The 25,717-nt window shown below is 40.1% G+C and overlaps 1 protein-coding gene and 1 pseudogene across 2 annotated transcripts in view; one reads left to right on the top strand and one right to left on the bottom strand.

Annotated features, from left to right (window-relative positions):
* Positions 1-14,257, bottom strand: part of LOC114046022 — a 53,563-nt pseudogene extending 39,306 nt beyond the window's left edge.
* Positions 1-25,717, top strand: part of STIM1 (stromal interaction molecule 1) — a 250,687-nt gene that overhangs the window by 87,926 nt on the left and 137,044 nt on the right. The gene's annotated exons all lie outside the window — the stretch shown is intronic.

The following is a 25,717-nucleotide window of genomic DNA, read 5'->3' as shown; positions in this document are numbered from 1 at the left end:
GCAATTTTTGTTGAATATTGAGTCTTGCCCCAAGATAGGAAGGAATATTTTAGCTGAATGTAAGACACAACTTTTAATAGAACTATCCAAAGATGGAAAGAGCTGCTCTCTTAGGTATTGAGTTCCCCATTGATGAAGGTCTTCAGGTATGTGAAATCTGTGGATGAGTATGTATTGGGATTTTGTAGATGCAATTCCTGTTTAGATACTTATTGTACTTGATGACCTTCTGAGGACTCTTTCAGCTCAGAGATTGTGTTTCTAAAATTGTTTCTATAATTCATGTTTATACAGCACTTTCAGCTTTACAATGTGTTTTCTTCCTAATGAACTGATGAGGTAGATATTAAAATGAGGGTATTACAAGCATTATCTCCATTTTATGGAGAAGGAAATGGAGACAAAAAGAACTCAAATAATTTGTCCAATGTCACCTTGCCAATGTGTATTAGAGGTTGGACTTGAACTCAGGTAATAGGACTTAGAGTTAGAATGGACTGGTTTAATGTCCTCACTTTATTTTATTTTATTTTATTTTTTGGGTTTTTTCTTTTTTTGAGGCAGTTGGGGTTAAGTGACTGGCCCAGGGTCACACAGCTAGTGAGTGTTATGTGTCAGAGGCCAGATTTGAACTCAGGTACTCCTGACTCCAGGGCTGGTGCTCTATCCACTGTGCCACCTAGCTGCCCCTATTGTCCTCACTTTAAAGAGGGTGAAACTGATATTTAGAAAGAAATGAAGTGACTTGTCCAAGGTCTTACTATAGCTGAGCTGGAATCTAGACCCAGCTTGTGTAACTCTCACTGCAGTCAGGGCTCTTTCCACTATACTCTGCTGTTTCTACTCTTCCTCTAGAACTCACTAAATGGAATTCACTGTGGGCATAAGTAGTGCTTATTCTGCTTGTGCAGCATACATTTAAAAAAAATTCTTCCTCAGTGCCTAACTCTGTGCTAACACACAAGTCTCTCATACCAGTTGGAATAGAACTGAAAAAAGGACAGATCAAAAAGTAACATTAGAATGAAACAATGAGTTTATCCCTCCAACCTCATCCTGAATTCATGTCTGGAATCTGCCTGCCAAATCGCCAGAGAACAGAGAAAGTTGGACCTAAATCCAAAAGCTTCATGTTCTCAATGTTTTCAAGCATGCAGGCCAGGCTTTCTCTAATAATAGTAATAAAAATAATAATAACAATGATAATGTTGTTGATGATGATGCTAAGTATTTATATAGTGCTTTAAGGTTTGGAAAGTGCTTTACATATATTATTTGATCCTCATAACACCCGTCTGAGGGAGGTACTATCATTAACCCCATTTTACAGATGAGGAAACTGAAGCTCAGAGGGGTCAAGTGACTTCCCCAGGATCACAGTAGCCAATAAGTATCTGAGACCAGATTTAAACTCAAGTCTTCCTTACTCTAGGTTCAGCACTCTGTCCACTGTACTACCTACCTGCCTACCTATGTATTCATTTATATTCCCCTGCCAGAAATGAACTTCTCATCCCCCAAACTAATTTCCATATGTTAAAGTTTTTCCTGTTGTTGAAGGCCTAACTCAGATTCTGCTTCCTCCAAGAATCCTTTTTTGACCATCCTCCTCAAAATGCATAGTTTTAAGATGTCTCATTATACCTTCCCTGGCTTGTATTTGCCCTTACCATATTATTTATTATGCTTATTTCTTTATATGTCATTTCTAAGTGATTAGATCAAGAACATTAGATCCAGAACATTTGTGGAGCAGACATTGAATAAGTGTTTGTTGAATTGAATTGAATTTCCTGCTTTGATGGTTTACTGTAGGTGAAATGTTCTTGTTAAAAAGCAAGATGTAGTTTGATTCATTAACTTGAGATTTGCTTTAGGTGTACGGAGTTATCTTCTTAATTTACTTGGCAAACATTTATTCAGCACTGCTGTGCATGCAGTAGGCAGTGTTTAATCAGTGTTTAAACTGCATGAGCACAACTGAGTGAAGCCTAGAGAGGAGAGAACTTGAGAGTACCTTTGCCAAAATCTCTCAATATATTCAATCTCCCCTTGATTGGGAGAGAAAAAAGCAGGGAAAAGGAAGGACCAGCTGAGCAGATCTTTCCATTGAAAAAAAGAAAACCAGCATTGTAGTAATTAAGGGCAGACCTCTTTGGAGCTCAACACAGTGTAGCACTTCCCTGAATAGGGGATGTCCTATACAGAGTTCTTTTCTGTGCCACTTGTAACCTTATGTAAGAAAAATCACTGAAAGGCTGTCAGCTGTCAGGGTATATGATTTCTCAGTTCCCAGTCAGCTTTCAGGGCCCCCTAAGAATTTCTATTGGAAGTGGCTCACATGGAGCTAAATACATAAGGATCTTCTTGTCCAAGTGGAGGCAGCCATTGTATATGGGTAGCTAGAATGGGGCATAAAGCCCACCTCCTTTTGCAAATGCTAGTCTTTGTATAAGGGGAGCAGAACACTGCAGGCCCAGCCCTGGGGCTGGGTGGTTCCATCCCTCTGCTCTTTTGTTAACAGTGCTGTGGTCTCTTTTAGGAAATCTTCTAGAGCTGGCTTCCTTTTATACTGAAGCCCATGAATCTTGGGGCTGGGTGTGTTTAGACCATAGAACCCCAGGTACCAAGTGCTCCAGCACCTCTTTTTAAATTAAAAAAAAATTTTTTTTTGTTAATTTATTTTTAGTTTTCAACATTCACTTCCATAAGCTTTTGAGTTTAAAATTTTCTCCCCTTTTCTCCCCACGCCCTTTCCCAAGATGGCATGCAATCTGATATAGACTCTACATATACATTCCTACTAAACATATTTTCACATTAGTTATGTTGTAAAGAAGAATTAGAACCAATAGGAGGAACCACAAGAAAGAAGAAACAAAAGAAAACAGAAGGAAAAAAAGAGCAAATAGTATGCTTCGACCAACATTCAAACTCCATAGTTCTTTCTCTGGATGTGGATAGCATGTTCCATCATGAGACTTTTGGAGATGTCTTAGATCCTTGTATTGCTGAGAAGAGCTAAATCTATCAAAGTTAGTCATCACACAACATAGCTGTTACTGTGTACAATGTTCTTCTGGTTCTACTCACTTCACTGAGCATCAGTCCATACAAGTCTTTCTAGGTTTTTCTGAAGTCTGCTTGCTCATCATTTCTTATAGTACAATAGTATTCCATTACATTCATATACCACAACTTGTTCAGCCATTCCCCAATTGATGGGCATCCCCTCAATTTCCAATTCTTTGCCACCTCCAGCATCTCTTAATGATAGTGAGTGCTCAGGGCTACCAAAAATATTGCTGCTATTTTAACTCAGTGTGTAAGACCAGTTTTGTTGCTATTACATTCCCCTTCCTAGGCAACTTTGTATTTCCCTAACTCTTTTAACGAAATGGGCAAAAACTTAGGTGTTTTGACGAGATCTGAGGTCTCTTTTGGCTCTGAAATTTTACATTTTATGTTTTAAAATTTCTCTAAGCTCCAAGATCACTTGTTCTAAAGGATCTTTCTTCCAGCTCTGATAGTCTATGTTCTCAAGTTCTTCTCATTCTTAACATTGTGTAATTTTTAAGTCTAGGGAAGCCTTAGCATAACAGACTCCTAACATAAAAGAATTTTGGAGTTGAAAGGGAACTTTAGATTATCTACCCTTTATCCCATGCAAGAATCTCTTCTTGACTCTGCTGGGGGTGGGGGTGAGTCAGTATATTGGAGTTTGTTTGACAAGGATCCTTATGTAAATTCGTTGAGGGCAGTGACTATTTCACTTTTGGCTTTGTGTCTCCATTAACCAGCATAGTATCTTATAAATGGTAGATGTTTAATACATATTTGTTGGTTGATAGAAGAAAACCAGTGTGGGAAAGCTCTGATTATTAGCTTTTCCAAATCTGCTTACCTATAATGTTGCCCTTAGTTCCTATTTCTTCACTCTGGAGTCACACAGAACAAACGCATAAGCTTTCTCTGACCCAGAAGACTGCTATCATGTTTTCCCCAAGTCTTTACTTCTTCAGCTCCTCAACTACAGTGTTATCCACAAGTGGTATAATCAGGATGATAAATGGGGACAGGTTCTTCTTTTGGAGAAGATGATAAACTACCTTGTATTTATATTTTGATTTATGCTTTTAAAAGTGCATTCCCATCCCTCTTTTTTGATCATCACACAAGTCCTATGAGGGTAGACATCTCAAACTGAATGTCCAGTAGACATCTTAAACTCAAAATGTCCAAACAGAGCTCATTATCTTTTCCCCAAAACTACCCTCCCCCTCCTACCTTCCCTGTTACTATGGAAGGCAACACTCTCCTTCCAGTCCCTTAGGCTCACAACCTTGGAGTCATCCTCAGTTTTTCACTATCTCTCACCTCCCATATCCAACCTGTTGCCAAGGTCTGTCAACTTCACTTTTGTCACATCTCTTGAATATGCCACCTTCTCTCTTTTGACACTACCACCACTTTGGTGACAATTAGAGGAGAGACACTCTTCAATCCAGTAACATTGGCCTATTGACAGTTCTTTGAACAAAACATTCCATCTCTTGGCTCTAGGCATGTTCTCTGACTATCCCCTATGCCTGGAATGCTCTCCTTCCTCAACCCACCTAGTACTGACTTCCTGACTTCTTTTAAGTCCCAACTAAAATCCCACCTTTTACAGGAAGCCTTTTTTAATCTTGGTGTCTTTTCTCTGTTAATTATTTCCTTTTTATCCTGTAAATAGCTTGCTTTTTATATATTTGTTTGCATGTTGTCTCTCCCATTGGTTTGTAAGCTCCTTGAGGGCAGGGACTATGTTTAGCCTCTTTTTGTATCCCCAGGACTTAGCACAGTGCCTGACAAATAGTAGGTGCTTTAATAAATGTTTATTGATTGATTAAGGCAGGAAGGAAACAAGCATTTATTAAGTGCTTACTGTATGTCAGGCATTGTGCTAAATATTTTACAAACATCTCATTTGATCCTTACGATAACCCTGGGAGGTAGGTTATTATTATCTCCATTTTATAGATGAGGGAATGAGGCAGACAAAGCTAAGTGATTTTACCAGGGTAAGTAAAGTTAGGGTTATTATCATCCCTTTTTCAAATGAGGAAGTAATTAAGGTCAGGAGAGCTTGTGACTTTCTTGAGCTCACAGTGAATTAGTGATAGATGTGGTGCTGGCAGCAGTGCCAAGTATGAACTGTCATTGCTTATGGACATGAACTATTCAGTCCTGGGATACCTACTGGTAGCCTACTGATCTGCTGGTTGGTACTTGGATCTGGTCAAGGGGACAGATGTAGGGCTGAGTATCCTACTTAACATTTGGTTTCCTTGCTCTGAAGTGGTAATGGTTGTGACTTGCCTTTCTTTCTTCAGTGTTTATACAGGTTCAAGTGAGTGCAAGAACAATAATTCTTCCCTTATAAGTTCCCCTCCTGGTATTGATTTGTTTCTCCATAGACAAACTCCTCCAAGGGAATCCCAACAAGAAGACTCCTGGGCCATTTGGGAGTCTAGATTGACATAGAGTTCCTGAGACTGACAGCTCCTATAATGCAGCTACCAGCAGAAGGATTCTGGAGAAACACCAAGCACTTTGCCTTGATAAATTTTGTAGTATTCCAGTAGCCATACTATGTACAGTATCTGTAGTGTCTTAAGAGGCAATATAAATCAGTGTCCTGCATAGTCTAGTAGAATGTAAGTTTCTTGGTGGCAGGAAGTATCTTACTTTTGTATTTGTATCACCAACACCTAGCGCAGTGCCTGGCACATAGTAGATGTTTAATAAATGTTATTAATTGCCCAATGAAAGAATCTATTCTATGACATCACTGTCATTTAGGTTCCATTTAAAGACTTGGAGTGACAGAGAATTCACCATTTCATTTAAGTCCATTCCATTGTTGGAAAGTTGTGAGTGTTAGGACATTATTCTTTTTACTGAGTCAACATTTTCCCTGTAACTTTTTCCATTTGTGATAATTTTACTCTCCAGAATCAAGCAAAATGCATGGGCTTCCTGTGTCCTTATGGGTACTGGAAATCTGTAGTGGTAAATTTTAGCCTTGGCATAGCAGTCTGAAGACTTGGGTTTGAATCCAAACTTAGCCACTTAGTAGCTGTGTGACAGTGGGTATGTCTCTTCCCCTCTCTGGGACTTGGTTTCCTTGTCTGTAAAATTAAGGGATTGGACTAGTTTCTTAAGTCCCTCCTAGCTTTATATGCTGTGTTTTTGTGAGGTGTTATATGAATGAAGGAAAGAGAGTCCACTCATGTGGAGGCAGTACAGTTACAGAACAAAGTATGATCATCTAACAGTCCCTAGGCTAGGCTTTAAGTGCCTTGATTGACCTGTTTGAAATTCAGCAGAGAAGTATTGTTTTCTAACTTGGAGATCTTTTCCTCTCTGACATAATTTTAGTTAGTTTTTTATTCTAGGGAATTAGGGAGGAGATGGTTCAGTTGCTTATGCTTCCATGGTTTCAAAATATTTCCAATTTGTTCTATTATTTATTTATTTATTTTTGTTGGAGGGAGTTGCTTTTTGAAACACTGGGATAGGAATGTGTTCACAGCCTCGCCTCAACAGTCAACTCATAGCCACTTTGTGGGCTCTGTCTGTGTTCTGAGGGTTTACAGTCATGTGGCAGCCCCATGGAGCCTTCAGTTCCAATCTGAATGATTTACCTGTGTACTGTGTACTGAAGGGACCAGGAAATGTTTAGCTTAGAGAAGACTTCAGGCAGAGTTTGAAGGGTTACCATGTGAAAAAAGGTATTTGAATTGTTATGTTTGACTTTAGATTGGGTCAAGTAGAGAGAACTAGGAGCAATGAAGGGAAATTGCAGAGAGCAGATTTTAGTTCCATATAAAGAAAAAAATTTTTTTAAATTAGTGGTATCCAGTAGTGGAATGAACTGCTTCAGTGGGTAGTGAGCTCTCTGTTGTTGGGGGTGTTTAAGAAAACTTGATGGGGTATTATAAAGGATATTCCCACTATGGTCAGAATTTGTTTGAATTAGACACCCTCATAAGGTCCTCTTTTTTGTCTCTGAAGAAATGGAAGGACTTGGGAGATTTTGGGTTTGGATCATCTGATTCCCCCCGCCCCCGAGCAAAGTGTTGAATTTAATTTTTCATCCTGTCCTGAGGAGTTTGAGGCAGCCTTGGAGTTCAGACATTGCATTCCTCTGCCTTTCCTTTTTCAGAAATCTCCCTGTTTGGTGACGCTGATGTGAAGATATGTGTGCTATGGCTGAGTTGTTTGTGAGGAATGTTTCCCTGAGGGCACAGTGTGGTGTCTCATGGCAGCTAGGGTTTGGTGGCCATTTTAATGATTGATGGAATAACTTAATTACAGAGATCACAGCTGAGGGAATTGGGGTATGTGCAGACAGGCCACTGAGACAGCCAGAGAGAGGCTGGTCCTCTCAGCTGCCCTGGGGTTTAACTTCTCTGACTGTTATCTTTCTGACCTAGCAGTAGAAGTGTTGGGGGAAGAGGAGAAGAACACTCTCCTTAGGCAGGAGGATGGCTATGCCTTTGATTTGCTTTGTGACTTGGTGCATATCACTTTCCCTCTCTGGGCCTCACTATCTTGATCTGTCAAATGAGGATAGTGATCCCTGCCCTGCCTACTGGCCAAAATTATTGTAAGAACCATATGAGAGAGTGAAGCATTCCTTGAAGGTAAATGGAAAGATTATTATTTCTCTTCACTGATAGGTATACACACACTCATCTTTGCTCATCAGAGTCTTCCTATTTTTGGAAGAAAACAGCTATTGCAGTGAAGCCCTGGAAAATCATTGTGTTTGTATACCTTAAAGAGATTTTCCTCATTTAATTTGGCTCAATAAATTTGTTTACATAACAGATTTCTATCAAGTGAATTCTCTGTTTGATCCTAGAGTACAGAACTGTGAAGCATCTCAAGGAGGCAAATGAATGCTGGGTTTGGAGTAAGAGAGCCTGGCTTGAAGTCTTGGCTTTGGTGTTTATTACTCATGTGATCTTGGGCAAGTCATTTAACTTCCTTGAACCTTAGTTTTCTCATCTATAAAATGAGGAGGCAAGATATTTTAGATAGCTTCTACAAGGTCTTTTCTACCTCTAAATCTGTTTTTTTCCTGTGAACCAGAGCTGTCCCACATTGAATCTGGGCTGCCGGGGGGGGGGGGGGGGTAGGAATAAGTGCCCTGTCACTTGAGGTGTCAAGTCAAGCTCTCAGGTCAAGCAGGACGATTCTAGCTAGGCAATATGGTACCAGAGACTAGATCTGGAGTTAGAAGGTCTGAGGTTTGATCTTGACTTTGCCACTTAGTAGCTCTGTGTCCTTGGGTGAGTAATTTGTTTTTCATTCTGGGCCTCAGTTTCCTCATCTGTAAAATGATGTTATTAAATTAGACAATCCCTTCTAACTCTAGATCTCTCCTTGCTCTATATGACCACTATTCATAGACTTGAAGACAGTTATCATGTTCCTATAAATTTTGCATTCTGTGTGGGTGTCTATGAAAATGGATATCTCATTTTACACCTATAGCCTATCACCTTTCTGTCAGGCCAAGTCTTGTAGGCTGAATATCCCCAGTTCCTTCAACTGATCTTTGTATGGTATATACTGTATTAACCAGTCCTCTAGTTGCCCTTCTCCATACACACTCCTTCCTAAAATGTGATGTGCAGTCCTAGACATTGTGCTTTACATGAGAGCTGACCCGAGTAGATGATTGTGTTTTCCCGTGTAATCTGGTGGTCTCCTTGCCAAAATGTGCTCCTCCTTGGGAGTGTAGCTAAGAAACCACAGGGTTGTCTCAGTTTGGTTGGTTGTAGCAGCTGGGGTAGTATTTACTAAGTGCATGTTCTAAGAGCATTGACATGCAAGTCCAAACAATTCGGTCCTGACTGTGGAACTAACTAGCTCTGTATTGCTGGGCAAGTCCTGTCCCTCTTCTGGGTCTCAGCTCCTTCATCTGTAAAGTGCAACATGGAGCAGAGAAGACGTAGGGGAAATGAAAGAGTCCCTTTTAGCTCCATATCCTATGATCTTTTCTGAGGAACTAGACTGTCATGAGGAAGAAAGGATAAGACTTACGGATTTTTTCTGCTTGCCTCCAGAGGAGCCAGAACTAGGATAAAACAAGGATGAAACCCCAGGAATTTGGAGAGGTGGGGGAAGGCAAGGGGAGACTGATTTCACACCATGTCAGGAAAAAGCTTCTTAACTATTAGAGCTGTTCTAAAGCAGAATAGGCTCTCTCAGGAAGTGGGGAGTTCCTCACTTTTGGAGTTCTTCAAGCAAGAGGCTTGATGATCACTTGTTGGTTGTTGTAGAGGGGATTTCTGCTTAGGTATAGGTTGAAATAGATGGCTTCCCAAGGTAATTTTTAACTCTGAGACTCTCTGATCTGAGCTCCTTGCTCTCTGATTTCAGTCCTTGCTCCAACGTTCACTGATTGCAGTTACCTTCACTTTCACCCTCTAGGGCCTGCTTCCTCTTTATACTGAGAGGGATTTAGGGAATCTCTTCTTTAAAACAAGTGGGGCAGAGGAAGGAAACCAAATATCTTCCTTGTGGCCTAGGTGCAGGTAGGACTAGGTAGGCTTGTCCTCACTTTTGGATTCTCAAGTCAAGATGATCTTCCTCCGTTCACTTAATTTTGTGAAGATTTATTTAACAAATGTTAATTGAGCACTGTTCCTGGCCCTGAGCTTAGTGGTAGGGTGGTGGGGAGGGGTGGTGAGGAGAGACCCACAAATGATTCATTTCAATTGAGCAGATTGACTTTGCTTGTCCTCCAGAGGGCAGAATTAGAAATAAACAGTAGGAAATCATAAAGAAGCAGATTTTGACTCCTCCCTAATCTTGGGAGGTCTTTAAGAAAAGACTGAATGACCATTTGTCTAGGAATTGGTGGAAAGGTTTTCTATTAAGGTATGGCTTGGACTAGTCCTCTGAGGTCTGTTGCTTTCAGTTTTGAGATTTTAGGATATCATGACACATGTAGGCCAGATTTTTGAAAGTATGTTCGCTGTGTTTTAACGTTCATTCTATGTTGCACCTGAAGACTAGAAATAATGTAGCAGTATTTTAAGGTTCACAGAGCAATTTGGTTGCAACAATCCTGTGAAGGAGAGGTGAAATTGCTATTATTCTGTGCTATTTTGTATACCTGTTTTCCTGATAGAATGTACGCTTCTTGAGAATTTGATTTTTGTCTGTGTAACCCTAGCACCTAACATAGTGCCTAGAAGTGCTTAATAAATGCTTATGATTGATTTTTGATCCCTGTACAGAACAGATTAAAGCTGACAGTTATATTGATTTGCTTAAAGTCACAAAGTGTACTGGGATTTGTACACAAGTATCCTGACTCTATAGGCCAGCAATAGTAATATTCATTTCTACTCTTGTTTTGGTCAGTGTCTGAGACTGTTAATGAGCCTTTCTCTACATATCAAGTCTCAATTGGTATTCTTGGAAACAAAAATTGGCCTTGTTTCCCAGTTCACACTGTAGCTCCAGCAGAAACTTGTTTGTGTATTGGTAGTGTTTCTCCAGTACTGATTGAAGTAGTGTTGTGTAGTGGAAAAAAGGCTGGGCTTTGAGTCAGGTGGTGTAGCTTTATAATTTACTACCTGTTTGACCCTAAACAGATTACTTCATTTATTCAGCCTAATTTAACTCTTTTTAAAATGGGCATATTTATACTTGCACTACTTATTTCACAGGGTAGCTCTGGTAGGAACCTCAAAATTAATACAAGAGTTATTATAGGAGCCCTAGAGTCTGCTATCCCCTGCTTTTTTCTGAGTTGCGGTTGTCATTGTTGTTCAGTCTTTTCAGTTGTGTCTGACTCTTTGTGACTCTATTGGGTTTAAGTGGCAAAGATACTGGAATGGTTTGCCATTTCCTTCTCCAATTCATTTTACAGATGAACAAATTGAGGCAAAAGGGTTAAGTAATTTGCCCAGGGGCACACAGCTAGCTAGTTAGTGTCTGAGACTCGATTTAAACTAAGCCTTCCTGACTCCAGGCCTGGTGCTCTATTCCCTGCACCACCAAGCTGCCCTCTGTAATGGTTAAAGGTTGACCAAATACTTTCTTCATAATCCATCTGTGAGGTGTTATTATCAGTGTTCTACAGAGGAGGTTCAGAGAAGTGATGACTCACTAGCTGTGTGACTTTGGGCAAATAGCAGATCTGGTAGGAAATAATTGGCAAACACTATATACAGTATGTAGTCAATCACAGAACTTAGGCTTAGTTATCATCTCTATGACTTATTGCCTGACCTTGGGCAAGGTTTCCAACTCTCTGCATCTTAGTTTCCTCATCTGTAGAATGTAAGAGTTTGGATTAGAGCAGCATTTCCCAAACTCGTTTGGCTATGGAATACTTTGAGGTTTAAAACTTGAGAGAACCCATAAAATGCACATCTGGCATGGGGATAGAGGGCTGAAAGAGTAAAGGAGGGGTCAGGGTAATTTGGGGGCAAAATACAAAAAAATCAAGCCCATTCAAGTAGTTAAAAATTGTCAAACACCATGAGTGTTTCTGATACACATAGAATATATAGCGGGAAGAATATTTGATTTGGAGTCAGTGTAGGTTTAAATATGGTCTCTGCTGTCTATTAGCTGCGTGAGCTTAGAAAAATTATTTCCTTTTTTTGGGCTTCAGTTTCCTTATTTATAAAACGAGAGAGTTGGATTAGTGGTCACCTTTCAGCTCTAGTTCCTATGACTATCAAATATTTTAGAGGTTTAAAGAATGCTGACAATAACTTTTTCATATAACCCTTATTTATACTAGGGTTCCATGATAATCCTAGTATAAGGTTCAATAATTTCATACTAACTAGAGCATAGTTATAGGAAATGCCAGTCTAAATGATCTGTAAGGTTCCTTTTAATTCTAATGTTTTATGATTATAAGAATGTATAGTAGTGCAGACCGTAAGAAGTATTATTGGCCACAAAAAGGAAAAAAAATGATTTTGGTTAGAATTACAGGTGAAGGCTCTTGGATTTTGTGCATTCTATATGTCCTGAGTCTTAACAGATTGATAGGATTCAGTAGGAAGAAATTTGGGTGTTGATCATGACAGGGCATAGGAAAGTTGCAATTTTAAGTGTTGAAATGTGAAATTCACTTTAGAAGCACCAATTTCCTCATCACTGGAAGCCTTTAACAGAAGCCTGTATAAACTGCTTGTTGGTGATAGTGTGGAGAGGGTTCCTGTTCCAGCTAAATGTTGAAATAAATGCCCTCTAAACTTCCTTATAAACTATAAACTATAAACTTATAAACTTTAAACTTATAAAATATAAACTTATAAAGTTCCTGTAACTAAAGTTCCTTAGTTAAATTCTGTGATTCTAGAAGTAGTAAGTTAATTGTTTTGCCTTGAATATTAAAACTGGAAAGGAAGGTAGGAATCAGGTTGTCAAGGACTTTGAATGCAAGGGTAAGGAGTTTGGACATTATCCTCTAAGGATTAGGGGACCCATTGAAGGATTTTGACCTAGAGGGTAACATTGATGAAAGGAGTGTTTTAGAAATGTTAATCTGGCTCCAGGATCAATGATCTTTCCTTTAAATCACATTGCCTCTCCTTATAGATTCTGTGTAGATTCTTAGTACCTGAGTAACTGGTAACTAGGATGTTTTCCCCATATTTTTGGTAAAATAAGTGAACCATGTAAAACCCCCACCTCTCCTTGTTGCAACTTTCAGTCTGTCCCTGTTCCTTACAGTATCAAAAGATCATAGATTTATAGTTAGAAGGTGTCTTAGAGGTTAACTAGACCAACCTTCTTACTTCTGTTTTAGAGATGAGTAAACTGAAGCCCAGAGAGTTTGTGACTAGCTCAAGATTGTACAGGTTCTAAGTGGAGCCAAGTTTCAAAGCCAGGTCCTCTGACTCCAAACCCAGTGTTCTTTCCCCCTCTACCATGTAAGGAAAAAAAAAAGATAACATATTTTTTAGTCTGTCCTTCAAGGCCCTCCTTAATTTGGTTCCAGGCTGATTCTTAGGCCTTATTTTATATTTTGTTCCTCAATTTCTTCCTGTTCTCTCTGTGATTACGTGAATAAAAGTCTGTACCTGGAACTGACTCTCTTCTCCCACATCTCTGATTTTTGATACTACTCTTTCTTCAAGGTCTACTTTAAGTGCTACCATCTTCACAATGCCTTCCCTGAGCCTTTTAAATAAAAGTGATCTCTTATTCCTTGTGTCTCTTGGGCCCTTTTGTCTGACATCTCTTACTCAATCATTTTCCAACTTGTATAAGTGGCTCAACTTCTTTTGAACTTATTTTTCAGTGCTGTATTACACATAGTAGGCTTTTATAAATGTTTGTTGGATTGAATTGATCTTCTCTGAAGTCTTTGAATCAGTTTTTCTCCAAACATTATTTTTACATGTCCCCCATGTTTTAGAACCACCTCCTTCCAGTTGCTCTTCTTCCATGACAGGCAAGGGTAGGTGGCTTGAGTCCCAGAAACTGAAAAGAACTGGGGTATGTTAGTGGTGGTGGGGTTTCCATCGACTGCTGTGCCCTACCAGTACAACTGGCTCTGTGTGAGGTAGGTGAGAATGCCACCTAATGGAAAGGGGAATGGTCATTAGCCAAACCAGCATATTGTTCCACTTTTCTTGGCATTCCATCTCCTGTCTCCATGCCTTTGGACAGACTCATCCCAATGTCTGGAATGTTCTTCCTCCTTACCTCAACTTCTTGGAACTTTCCTCCTTATAAGAATGTAAGCTGCTTGTGAGAAGGGATTGTTTCTTTCTTTCTTTCTTTCTTTTTCTTTTTTACCAGAAAACTTTTTATTGTAGGTAGAGTGGGATAGTTGGACACAGTTTAGATTATTCCTTTTTTTTTTTTTTTTCAGGCAGTTGGGGTTAAGTGACTTGCCCAGGGTCACACAGCTAGTAAGTGTCAAGTGTTTGGTCTGAGGCAGGATTTGAACTCGGGTCCTCCTGACTTAGGACCTCCTGACTATCCACCGCGCCACCGAGCTGCCCCAGATTATTCCATTTTTGTTGGCAACATCGAAAGCATCATGGCCTGGAGCAAGTTGGACATAGGCCTTCTTCTCTTCATTGGTTGGGATCAGAGTGTTGACCATGGCCACGTTGATGTCATAGAGCTTCTTGACCACCTGCTTGATCTGACGCTTATTGGCCTTGATGTCCACAATAAAGACCAGGGTGTTGTTGTCCTCAATCTTCTTCATATTGGACTCAGTGGTCAAGGGAAACTTAATGATGGCATAGTGATCAAGCTTGTTACTCCAAGGGGCACATTTATGAGGGTATTTGGGCTATGTTGAAGTCTTGGTGTCTTGGGTCGCTGGAATGTGGGGGACGTTCAAATCTTCTTCTTTTTATGGCTATGAACACCCGTCAACTGCCTTCTTGGCCTTCAAGGCCTTGGACTTAGCTTCTGTCTTGGTTGGGGTGTGGGGGGGAAACAACTGCTTCCTTCTTTGCCTTTGGTGCCATCTTGGGGAAAGCAGGATTGTTTCTTTTTACTTGTATCCACAGCACTTGGCATATAGTAGGTACTTAATAATCGTTGATGGATTCTTGCCCCTTCTAAGGCCTAGCTCAAGTGATACATTCTTCAAGGCGCCATTCCTGATTCTCTTAGTTATTATTGCCTCTCTGTCTTCTCTCCATGTCACCATTCATTTTATGTAAATTGTATTTACTTAAATTCTCTGAATATGTTGTAGTTCCTCACAGAATGTAAGGTCTTTGAGGGTATGGACTGCTTCATTTTTATTCCTAGCACAATGCCTGCCATGGACCAGGCACTCATAAAATGCTTGTTGATTGGCAAAGTGAGATCAGTTTCTAGCTTAGGCTAGCCAGAGGTGGGGAGGAGTTTCCTGGCAGGTGATCAAATTTCCTCAGCTCTTATGAGAAACTCATTCTCTCATTCTATCTGTACCCAGATATTTCTTCCTGTTTTCCCTGGAACTGATGAGATTTTAATCAGTTATACCTTCCAAGCCCAGAGCCTGGGAGGAAGATGATCCTGGGGAGTTGTGTGTTTGTCAGAGGTGCTACAGTGTAGTGGAAGGAGTGCTAGATTTAGAATCAGAAGCTCTGGATTTGTAGCTTAGCTCTGAAGTTTATTAGCTTTGTGATGGTAATAGACAACTCTTATCTCAGTTTCCTAATTTGTAGAATGGGGATGAGGTAGTACCTGCCTCATAGAATTGTTGAGGATAAAGCACATTGTAAACCTTAAAGGACTATTAATTCAAGTTAACATGTGAGTATGTATGTGGACTGAAGGGGGAGGCAATTATGGTCCAGGGTTGGTTTCCTTTCTTTTTGGATTGATACCCCAGCTATCCTGCCCCAACAGCCCTGGAAAGGACCCTCTCCTTTGTAACTTGCTCAAGGTCCCAAAGGTAATAAGTAGCAGAGCTAGGATTTGAACTCAGGTTATTTGACTCCAAATCCAATGTTCCTTCCATTGTACCACATAGGCTTCTAAAAATTAGGCTAGGAAATTCTTCTGACTCCTGAGAATAAAGTCTATACTCCTTAACCTGACATTTGACCTTTATGACCTGGCCTTATCTTCCACTCCTCTCCCCTCATCTGGTTGTTCCATTCACTGGCCTCCATACATGTCATAGTGGTTTCTGCTTTGCTCACACTATTAACTTTCACTTGGAAAGCTCACTTTGCTTCTCTTCTTCCCTCCCCCACATCCACTGTCCCTACTTCCAAGGCCCAGCCCAAGTGTCACTTGTTTTTCTTCTTCCTCTGTATACCCTTGGCATTCTGCATGTACTTAATAATAACCCTTCATTTAGGCAACAAATTTAATAGATATTCCAGCAATATTTATCACATTATACCATATGTTGGAGTTTTTATGCAGTGCTAACCCTACTACTAGAACATAAGCTCTATGAGAACAGGAAACAGTCTTATTATGACCTCATGTGGAAGAGGGATTGTATTTGTCCTGTTTGGCAGAAAAAGCCTCAAAAGGCAGAACTAGCAGTGAGTGGAAGTTTCAAAGAGTCAGAGTTCTTGTGGATATGAAGAAAAATTTCCTCACAATGTGAGTTGTACAGAAGCATAATGGGCTGCCTCAAAAATGGGCTTCTTTTCACTGTAGGTATTGAAGCAGAGGCTTGAATATGTAGAAGGGATTGTAGAAATTAATTCTGTTCAGGTATTGATTGGACTATTGAGGATCCTTCCAACTCCAATATAATTTGATTCTGTGTTCTCTACTTAAAAACCTTCATTGGTTCCCAATTACCTGTTGACTAAAGAATATTCTCTTGGTCCTGATGTTCAAGACTGTCTACAGTCTGGTTCTAACCTAAACTTTCAACCTTATCTGATATCACACACATTTGCATATCTGTGTTCCAACCAAACTGAACTATTTTCTATTCCTTGTTCTTCTTTTTAAATAAGTTTTTATTGATTTTTTTACATCATAGTTTTCCTTACTATCTCTTCCTTTCTCACTCCCAGAGAGCCACCCCGTATAAAAAAATAGTGTTTTTAATGACAAAAAAAAAGAAAAAGAAAAAAAAATGAAGAGGAAAAAATCAGCACAACTTATCAATGCATTGGAAAAGTCTGAAAATATGTGCGATGTGCAACTCCTGTGGAGCTCCCACCTTCACCAAGGCCATCCCCTATTCTGTCCTTCCATCTGCCATCGTGGTTCCTTGCCTCATTCTAAGAATAGTTTTCTCCATTTCAGACTTTTGAAGTTCTTCTGTCTTTCCCTTTAGCTTAGATGCCATGAAGAGACAGAACTCCTGATTTATTTCCCTCTCTGTTTTTCCTTTTGGCCCAGGAGAAAGGTCTCTCCTTTCTCCCATTTCTCAGAGCAGTTTTTGTAGACTGCCCCTTTGCTCTTATCACTTTCTTCTATCATAATTGTTTGTGTATATGCCTTTTCTTCCTCTTATTAGATTGTAAGCCTAAGAGCAGGCTTTGTGTACATACTGTCTTTGTATCCCTAACACCAAGCACTGGAATTTGCAGGCATATTCTGCTCATTAAATGTTGGTAGGATAAATTGGCTGAATGACTAGGCTAGTTGAAAGTGATGTTTTGGAGCACACATGCCAGAGAGGTTATTTGCCATGATTCCACTTGGTCAAAAGACATTTCAAGTTTCCCTAAATTCCTGTTCCCCTGTAGAGAGCTAAGCTGAGTTGTAGGTATGAAGGGCCTGTGCCCTGTGGTGAAATGGGGACGTGCTGTTCTGAGAACATTCTTGCTCATAGGCTACTTCTCAAGAGTGTACCCCTTGCTGGTCTTTTAGTTCTGTGCCAGGAGCATGCTGGCAGCAGGGACATTTGATTCAGGCCCTGAGCTCCAAACTTTCCCAATTCCAGAGCCAACCAGTTGCTCCCTACCCCAGGATTCAGGAAGTGCTCTAAATGAATACCTTAATTGTGCCAATAGAAAAGGGCAACCTGCAGGAAATGTATTTCTAATTTATTTAGACATATTCATTCACTATACAGATATTGAATACCTGATTTAAAGATAACTAGTTTCTGTAGCACTTTGGGGTTTACAAAGTGTTTTTTCTCCTGACAATTCTATTTTATTTTATTTTATTTTTTTTCAGTTTTTTTGTTTTTTTTTAATTCTTTTTTTTGTTTTTAGTTTTCAACATTTACTTCCACAAGATTTTGAATTCCAAATTTTCACCCCATCTCACCCGTCCCCCCACCCCAAGATGGCATGCATTCTGAATACCCCTTCTCCTAGTCTGCTTTCCCTGCTATCTCTCTCCCCCTTCCCCTTCTATTTTCCTGTAGGGCAGGATGGATTTCTGTACCCCATTTCCTGTATTTCTTATTTCCCAGTTGCATGTGAAAACATTTTTTTTAAACATGTGTTTTGAAAACTTTGGTTTCCAAATTTTCTCCCTTCCTCCCCACCCACCCTCATTGAAAAGGCAAGCTACTCAATATAGACTATACGTGTGCAGTTAGGCAAAACACTTCCATAGTAGACATGCAGTGAAAAACTAATTCTATTTCCCTTAAACCTATCCCACCCCCCCATTTATTCTATTCTTTCTTTTGACCCTGTCCTTCCTCAGAAGTGTTTGCTTCCGATTACCCCCTTTCCCAATCTGCCCTCCTCTCTATCATCCCTCTACTCTCTTGTCCCTTTCCCCTCCTATTTTCCTGTAGGGTAAGACAGATTTCCATACCCAATTGACTGTGTATGTTATTCCCTCAAGTCAAATCCTATGAGAATAAGGTTCACTCATTCCCTCTCACCTTCCCCCATTTCCCCTCCACTGTAAGAGTCTTTTCTGTTCTTTTGTGAGATAATTTGCCCCATTCTACCTTTCCCTTTCTCCTTCTCCTAGTATAATCCTCTCTCACCCCTTAATTCTATTCTCCAGATATGACCCCTTCAACTTCAACTCACCCTGTGCCCCGCATCTATCTATCTATCCATCTCTCTCTCTCTATATATATGTATATGTATATATAAATATACATACATATAATTTTTTTTCCCTCCAACTATCCCAATACTGACAAAGGTCTCATGAGTTACAAATATCATCTTTCCATGCAGGAATATAAACAGTTCAACCTTAATAAGTGTCTTATGATTTCTCTTTCCTGTGTACCTCTTCATGTTCTACTTGAGTCTTGTATTGAAAAGTCAAATTTTCTATTCAGCTCTGGTCTTTTCATCAAGAATGCTTGAAAGTCTTCTATTTCACTGAATGACCATTTTTCCCCCTGAAGAATTATACTCAGTTTTGCTGGGTAGGTGAGTCTTGGTTGTAATCCTATCTCTTTTGCCCTCTGGAATATTATATTCCATGCCCTGCAGTCCCTTAATGTAGAAGCAGCTAAATCTTGTGTTATCCTGATTGTGTTTCCACAATACTTGAATTGTCTCTTTCTGGTTGCTTGTAATATTTTCTCCTTCACCTGGGAACTCTGGAATTTGGCTACAATATTCCTAGGAGTTTTCCTTTGGGGATCTCTTTCAGGAGGAGATCGGTGGATTCTTTCAATTTCTATTTTGCCCTCTGGTTCTAAATATCAGGACGGTTTTCCTGGATAATTTCTTGAAAGATGATGTCTAGGCTCTTTTTTTGATCATGGCTTTCAGATAGTCCAATAATTTTTAAATTCTCTCTCCTGGATCTATTTTCCAGGTCAGTTGTTTTTCCAATGAGATATTTCACATTGTTTTCTAATTTTTCATTCTTTTGGATTTGTTTTACAGTGTCTTGATTTCTCATAAAGTCACTAGTTTCCAATTGCTCTATTCTAATTTTTAAGGAAGTATTTTCTTCAATAGTCTTTTGGACATTCTTTTCCATTTGGCCAATTTTGCTTTTTAGGGCATTCTTCTCCTCATTGGCTTTTTGGACCTCTTTTGCCGTTTGGGTTAGGCTATTTTTTAAGGTGTTATTTTCTTCAGTATTTTTTTGTCTCCTTTAGCAAGCTGTTGACTTGTTTTTCATGATTTTCTTGCATCACTCTCAGTTTTTCCTCTACTTCTCTTACTTGCTTCTCAAAATCCCTTTTGAGCTCTTCCAAGGCCTAAGACTGATTTGTATTTTTCTTGGAAGTTTTGGATGTAGGAGCTTTGACTTTGTTTCCTTCTTCTGGTTGTATGTTTTGATCTTCTTTGTCACCAAAGTAAGATAATATAGTCTGACTCTTTTTGCGCTGCTTACTCATGATCCTGGCCAATTACTTGAGTTTTAAACTCTTTGTTAAGGTAAGAGTCTGTTTCCAATGTGGAGAATGTACTGTCTCAAGCTTTGGGGGTTTGTACAGCTGTTTTCAGAGATACTTCTAGGGACCTGAAAAGTGTCAGTTTTTCCAAGGTGCTATGATAAGGGGCGAGGTGTTTCCTCTCCACTGCCACAACAAGCTCCACCACGCCAGCGCCCCTCCTCACCTCAGGACCACCCCTCAGAACTGTGACCCAGATCCAAGCATGGGCAAAGCAAGAGATTCCTGCCTCAGCACTGGCAAAGAGAACCCTGCAATCCCCTTCTGATCAGCCACTCGATTTCCCCTCAGTCTGTGGGCCAGAAGCTCAGGAAAAAGCTGTGGCCCTCACTCAGGACTTGTGACTGAGACCTAGCTTCTTCTCTCTCCTCAGTCACAGACTTTTCCCACTGACCTTCTAAGTTGTCTTTGGCGCTCCTGGGTTGAGAAGTCTGGAAACCGCCACAGCTGCCTGAGATTCAGTCCTCTGAGGCCTGCTCCAGGGTCACTGTGGCCTGCGTGCCCACACCTTACTGAGCTTCTCTCCCAGCCTGGCGCGATATACCTTTCCGATCAGCCATCCAGGTTGTCTTGGGCTGGAAATTTGTTTTACTCTGTTTTTTTGTGGGTTCTGCCGCTTTAGAATTTGTTTAGAGCCATTTTTTATAGGTATTTGGAGGGCTTTGGGGGAGAGCTCTAGCAAGTCACTGCTTTCCCTCCTCCATCTTGGCTCCGCCCCCCTGACAATCCTATTTTAGATAGTACAAGTACAAGGGGCACACTCTTGAGAAGTGGCCTGTTAACAAGAATGTTCCCAGATCAGCACATTTCTGTTTTCATGAAGATTGTAACTTACCTCAAGTTACATGGCCAGTAAGTGTGTGGAAGCTGGGATTCAAACCAGAGATGTACCTAATTCCTAGTCTATTGATCTTTTCACTGTTGTGTAGGAGAACAGTGAGCTATGTAAGGTTGATGAGGAACTCTCAGCTCCTTAGGTGTTGTGCCATAGCAGCCTTTGGCATATCTCCAGGCTAACAATCTGGAGTAGTCAGCATTTCTCCTTACCTAAAATGCCTTTCCCCTCTTTGCCACCTTTTTGAATTGCTTTCCATGCTTAGCTCAGGTCTTGTGTTTTCTAGGAAACTTTCCCTAACTATTGTAGCCTATGCCATCAGTCAGGTAGTAAACATTTATTAAGTACCGACTGTGTGTCAGGTACTGTACTAAGCTCTGGGAATTCAAAGAAAGGCAAAAGACAGTCTGTTCTTAAGGAGCTCCTTAATGGAGGAGACAACATGTAAACAACTACATACATACAAGCCATATACAGGATAAATAGGAAATAATTCACAGAGGGAAGGTACTGGAATTAACGGGGGTTGGAAAAGGCTTCCTATACATATATTGGATTTTAGTTGAGATTTGAAGGAAGCTAGGAGGTGGAGATTGAGAGAGAGAGAGAGAGAGAGAGAGAGAGTTCCAGGCCAGTTAAAATGCCTAGAATTTGTAGAAGGAGCCTCTTGTTTGAAGAATAGCAAGGAAGCTAGTGTTACTGAATTGCAGATTGGAGGGGTGGTGTGGGGTGAAAGGTGAAAAAAGACTGGAAAAGTAGAGGTGGGGGCTAGGTTAAGAAGGTCTTTGAAGGTCAAACAGAGGATTTTATATTTGATCTGGAGGTGATAGGAAGCCACTAGAGTTATTGATTGGGGCGGGGTGCCATGGTCAGACTCTGACCTCTCCTTCTTTGACCTTCAACAGACTTCATTGTTTGCACACCCATATGGCATTTATCATTTTACTTGCTGCTTTGTACTGCTAATTATCTTTTCATTATGAGCTTTAGGTATTAAGTTAAAGAGCAAGAAATTTTATTTTCTGTATTCTCCCCACATGACCTAGCACATAAAGAAGTCTTGCATATTATAGATACTAGTTGTAGATGTAGATATGTATCTACATCTACATGTACACAGAAGTCTTGCATATTGTAGTTGGGTTCGCAGTGTTTGATTTGATAGAGTAATTAAAAAAAAACCATGAAAACTAATCAAGAGTTTTTCTAATTTTTCCACAATCCTATAAGGTCTTCTAGGGAGGCAGTGGTGGGGTTATAGCTCCATATCAGTAAATTCAGATGAGATATTTGTAAAGTGCTTAGCACAGTGCCTGGCACATAGTGGGTATTCAATAAATGCTTATTTCTTTCTTTCCTCCTCCCCAAATTTCCTATTGAGATGTCCAGCAAAGGTCATGTTAAGGATTTAGAATGTCAGACATGGACCTTAAAATTTATAATAATAATGGCTCACATTTATGTAGCACTTTAAAGTTTGTAAAGCACCATATACATTATCTCATTTGATCTTCACAACAACCCTGTGAAGTAGGTGCTATTATTATCCTCATTTTACAGATGAGGAAATTGAGACTAAGGGGTCAAATGACTTTCCCAGGGTCATGTAGCTAGTGTCTGAAAATGGATTCAAATTCAGTTCTTCTTGACTTCCTCTTGTGTGTGTGTGTGTGTGTGTGTGTGTGTGTATGTATATATATGTATATATATGTACACACACATACATAGATACACATATACATGAGTATATATTTAGAGAGAAAGTGTATATGTATCTATATTTGTATGTGTGTATGTATAAAGATTTTAGAGATCATATAGTCTATTCCTATAGTTTATAATAGGAGACTGAAGCCTAGAGTGGGGACAGAGCACTGGATTTAAAGTCAAAAAGACCTGGATTCAGATCCTAGTGCTGCCACTGACAGCTGTATGACCCTGGACAAATCACTTCACTTCTTAGAGTTTCTGCTTCCTCATCTGTAAAATGAGAGTAATAATATCTGTATTTCTTACCTCAGAGTTGTTATCAGAATCAAATGAGATGGTATGTGCATTGTCAATCATTCTACCAGTTAGAATTAGGTTATTTCTAACCATGGAATGGACTTTGGTGTGTTCCCCCCATGGAGACTTCCGTTTCAGGCAGAGGCTAAATGACCACTTGTCATGGATCTTTTAGAGAGGATTCTTATTTTCACAGTCAGTAAAAATGCCTGGAATCAGGAAATGGAACGTCTTATTTCACAAAAGTTAAGAAGGTAGGTACAAAAGGTAGGAAGGGGCCAAATTACATAGGTCTTTAAATATCAGAGAAATTTATGTTTGATCCTGAAAGCAATCAAGAGTCACTGGAATTGACTGAATGGGGGTGTGGGGTGACATGGTTAGATTTGTACTCTAGGAAGATCAATTTGACAGCTGAATAGAGGATGGACTGGAGTGGGGAAGAATCTTGAGGCAGGCAGACCCATGAGCAGGCCATTGCAGTAGTCCTGAGGAGTCAATGAGGGCTTGTATGAGGGTGGAGGCAATGACAGAGGAGAGAAGGGGGTTTGGTGTGTATGACAGATGTTAAGAAGGTAGAAATGACAGGACTTGGCAACTGATTAGATAGGGGGAATGGTAATAGGAGAGTGTTAGGAAATTAGGAAGAGGGGAGGAGTTGGTTGGGGGGAGGAGGAAGATAATGAGTTCACTTTGGGACATGCTGAGTTTAGGATGTCTATGATACATGCAATTTGGGATGTTGAAAAGGTAGAGAGGAGGTCAGGAGAGAGGTAAGGGCTAGACAAATAGATCTCAGATAATCTGTGTAGACCTGATAATTGAATCCCCTGGGAGCTGATGAGATCACCAAATGATATAGTATAGAGGGAGAAGAGAAGAGGTCTAAGACAGATCCTAGTTTTGTAAACCACAAAGTGGTACATAAATGATAAAATGGTAGTTAATAGCTGTTATTGTCAAGGTCATACAGTGAGTTACTATGAGAGTTAGGTCTAGGACTCTGGTCTCCAGACTCCCAGTTCAGTGTATCATGAAGATTTAAACTAATTTACTAATAATAGGTTTCAAGGCCTTCTGTTAATTGCCTTTCTCCCTCCCCCCCCTTTAAGTGACTGCCTTTTTCACTCAGTGCTCTACGCCCTGAGCACTGTGGCCCACCATCCCCCATGTCTGACTCAGGTGCTTCTCACTGGGTTGGCCACCCAGGGGTCACCACCCTGCCTGACATCAGTGACTGTGCTCTCTTGCCTACCTCCTGGTACAAAGAGTCAGAATTTTCAAATGCTAGAGTCAGGATTGAGAACGGAGGTGACCTTAGAGATCATCTGGTCTAATTCATTTTAAAGATGAGAAAACTGAAGCGCAGAGAAGTAAAGTAAGCTGTCCAGTATCACATAGCTAGTAAATAGCAGGAGCTGAGTTTTAAACCCAGGTTTTTGGACTCCAAAGTCTGTGCACTACACTGCCTAAGAACTTTCCTGGGCAATAATTTCTGCTTAATGCCAGTGAGAAACTAGAAGTCTTAGGAAAAAGATAGTCTTTTAGTACTCATATGTGAGCCCATAGGCTGAGGGATTTGATGATAATTCTGATGATGGTTTAATGACAAGCTTTGGTATTTGAGCTTCTGTTTTAACACAGAAGTGCAGATAATACCAACAAAGCTGCTCCCCAGTCTGCTGCTTTTGGCACTCCTTGTGCAAATGGAAGCAGTATGTGTATGTGGGAGACTCCTGGGAGTTAGGACACCCCCAAGGGTTTGCCCAACTTTTTTGGGGAGGTATGGTTTGGGTTAAATTTTAGTTGTTTCAGCCTTGCAAAAAGCCAGTTGCTCACTAGCCCAGAATGAATGGTAAGTTTGATTGGATAAATTTGATTCTCTGTGGCCCATAGGCTTCCTAACAGGTAGAACTGGAATGGACTTTAAAGAGTTCCCCTTCCATGGAGGTTTTTGTTTCAGGAAAAGGCTAAATAATCATTTGTCATGGATCCTGTAGAGAGGATTCTTATTTGGGTGTAGGTTGGACCCAGAAGCTCTTTCTCTTCTAATTCTATGATTCTCTGGGGGAGAAAGGGCCCTAATAAGGCAATAAAGGGGTGGCAATGACCATTGAGAGCTTCAAAGACAAGGCAATAGTTGGGCTTTGGGGGGGTCCTGACCAAGAGGATGTCCTCAGCTCTCTGGGTCTTATTATTGATACTTATTTCAAAAGATCAGGGCCTAATTTTCATACACTGATGGCCAGTGTTCCAATGAACTGTTCCATAACTAGATTTTTTTTACACCATGGACAAGCAGGTTTTCTCTGGACTCTTCTTTGCTAGGAGCTTAAATTCTCCTTGCAGAGTCTTTAGAGCTTTGTCACTTCCACACATTGGTGAGGAGACATTGGAGGACATCAGTTGGAGGCTTAATAATCACTATAACTTTAAAACTGTAGCACTTTAAAAGTTGCAGACCACTTTCACACACATTATCTTGGTTGACTTAAGCTGGGGAGGTCAGTAGAAATTCCCTTCCCCATCTCTTTTTTTATAGAGGAAGCTAAGACTCTCTAGGACTTGAACCAAAGATTTCTGAAGTGCGATTTCCTTTCTACCACTCTGCTTCTAAGGGGAGCTAGTTAGGTCCCCTTAAATTGATCTTTACTTTTCTCATCAGCTAGGATATTGTGATGCAGAAGATGGATTACACCAATATGTTCTGTTGCATACCTTTTTATCTTTACCTGTTCCCTCTTGCATTTAGGGTAAAATAAAAACTCCCCTAGCTTGGCATTTAAACCCCTTCATTGGCTGTTTCCAACTTATTTCTAGACTGAATTCACTTTAATTACTCCTTCATACAATTGATTTTTTGGTCAGACTTGATTTTTTGCTCTTTCCCAATCTTGGCATTTAATCTCCTGTCTTTGTGTCTTTGTACAAGCTGTGCCTCACCTCATAGATTCCCTCACTTTCTCCAGATCTGGCTGAGAGTTCAAGTGCCACTTCCTAAACAAAGCCTTTTCTGTTCTACTTGTCATGAAATCACTTTGATTTTACTTTATGAAGACTTAGTAGTA

Source organism: Vombatus ursinus, unplaced genomic scaffold (assembly GCF_900497805.2).
Source record: "Vombatus ursinus unplaced genomic scaffold, bare-nosed wombat genome assembly UNPS02014780.1, whole genome shotgun sequence".
Classification (NCBI taxonomy): Eukaryota; Metazoa; Chordata; class Mammalia; order Diprotodontia; family Vombatidae; genus Vombatus; species Vombatus ursinus.
This window is presented reverse-complemented; position numbering and strand designations above follow the sequence as displayed.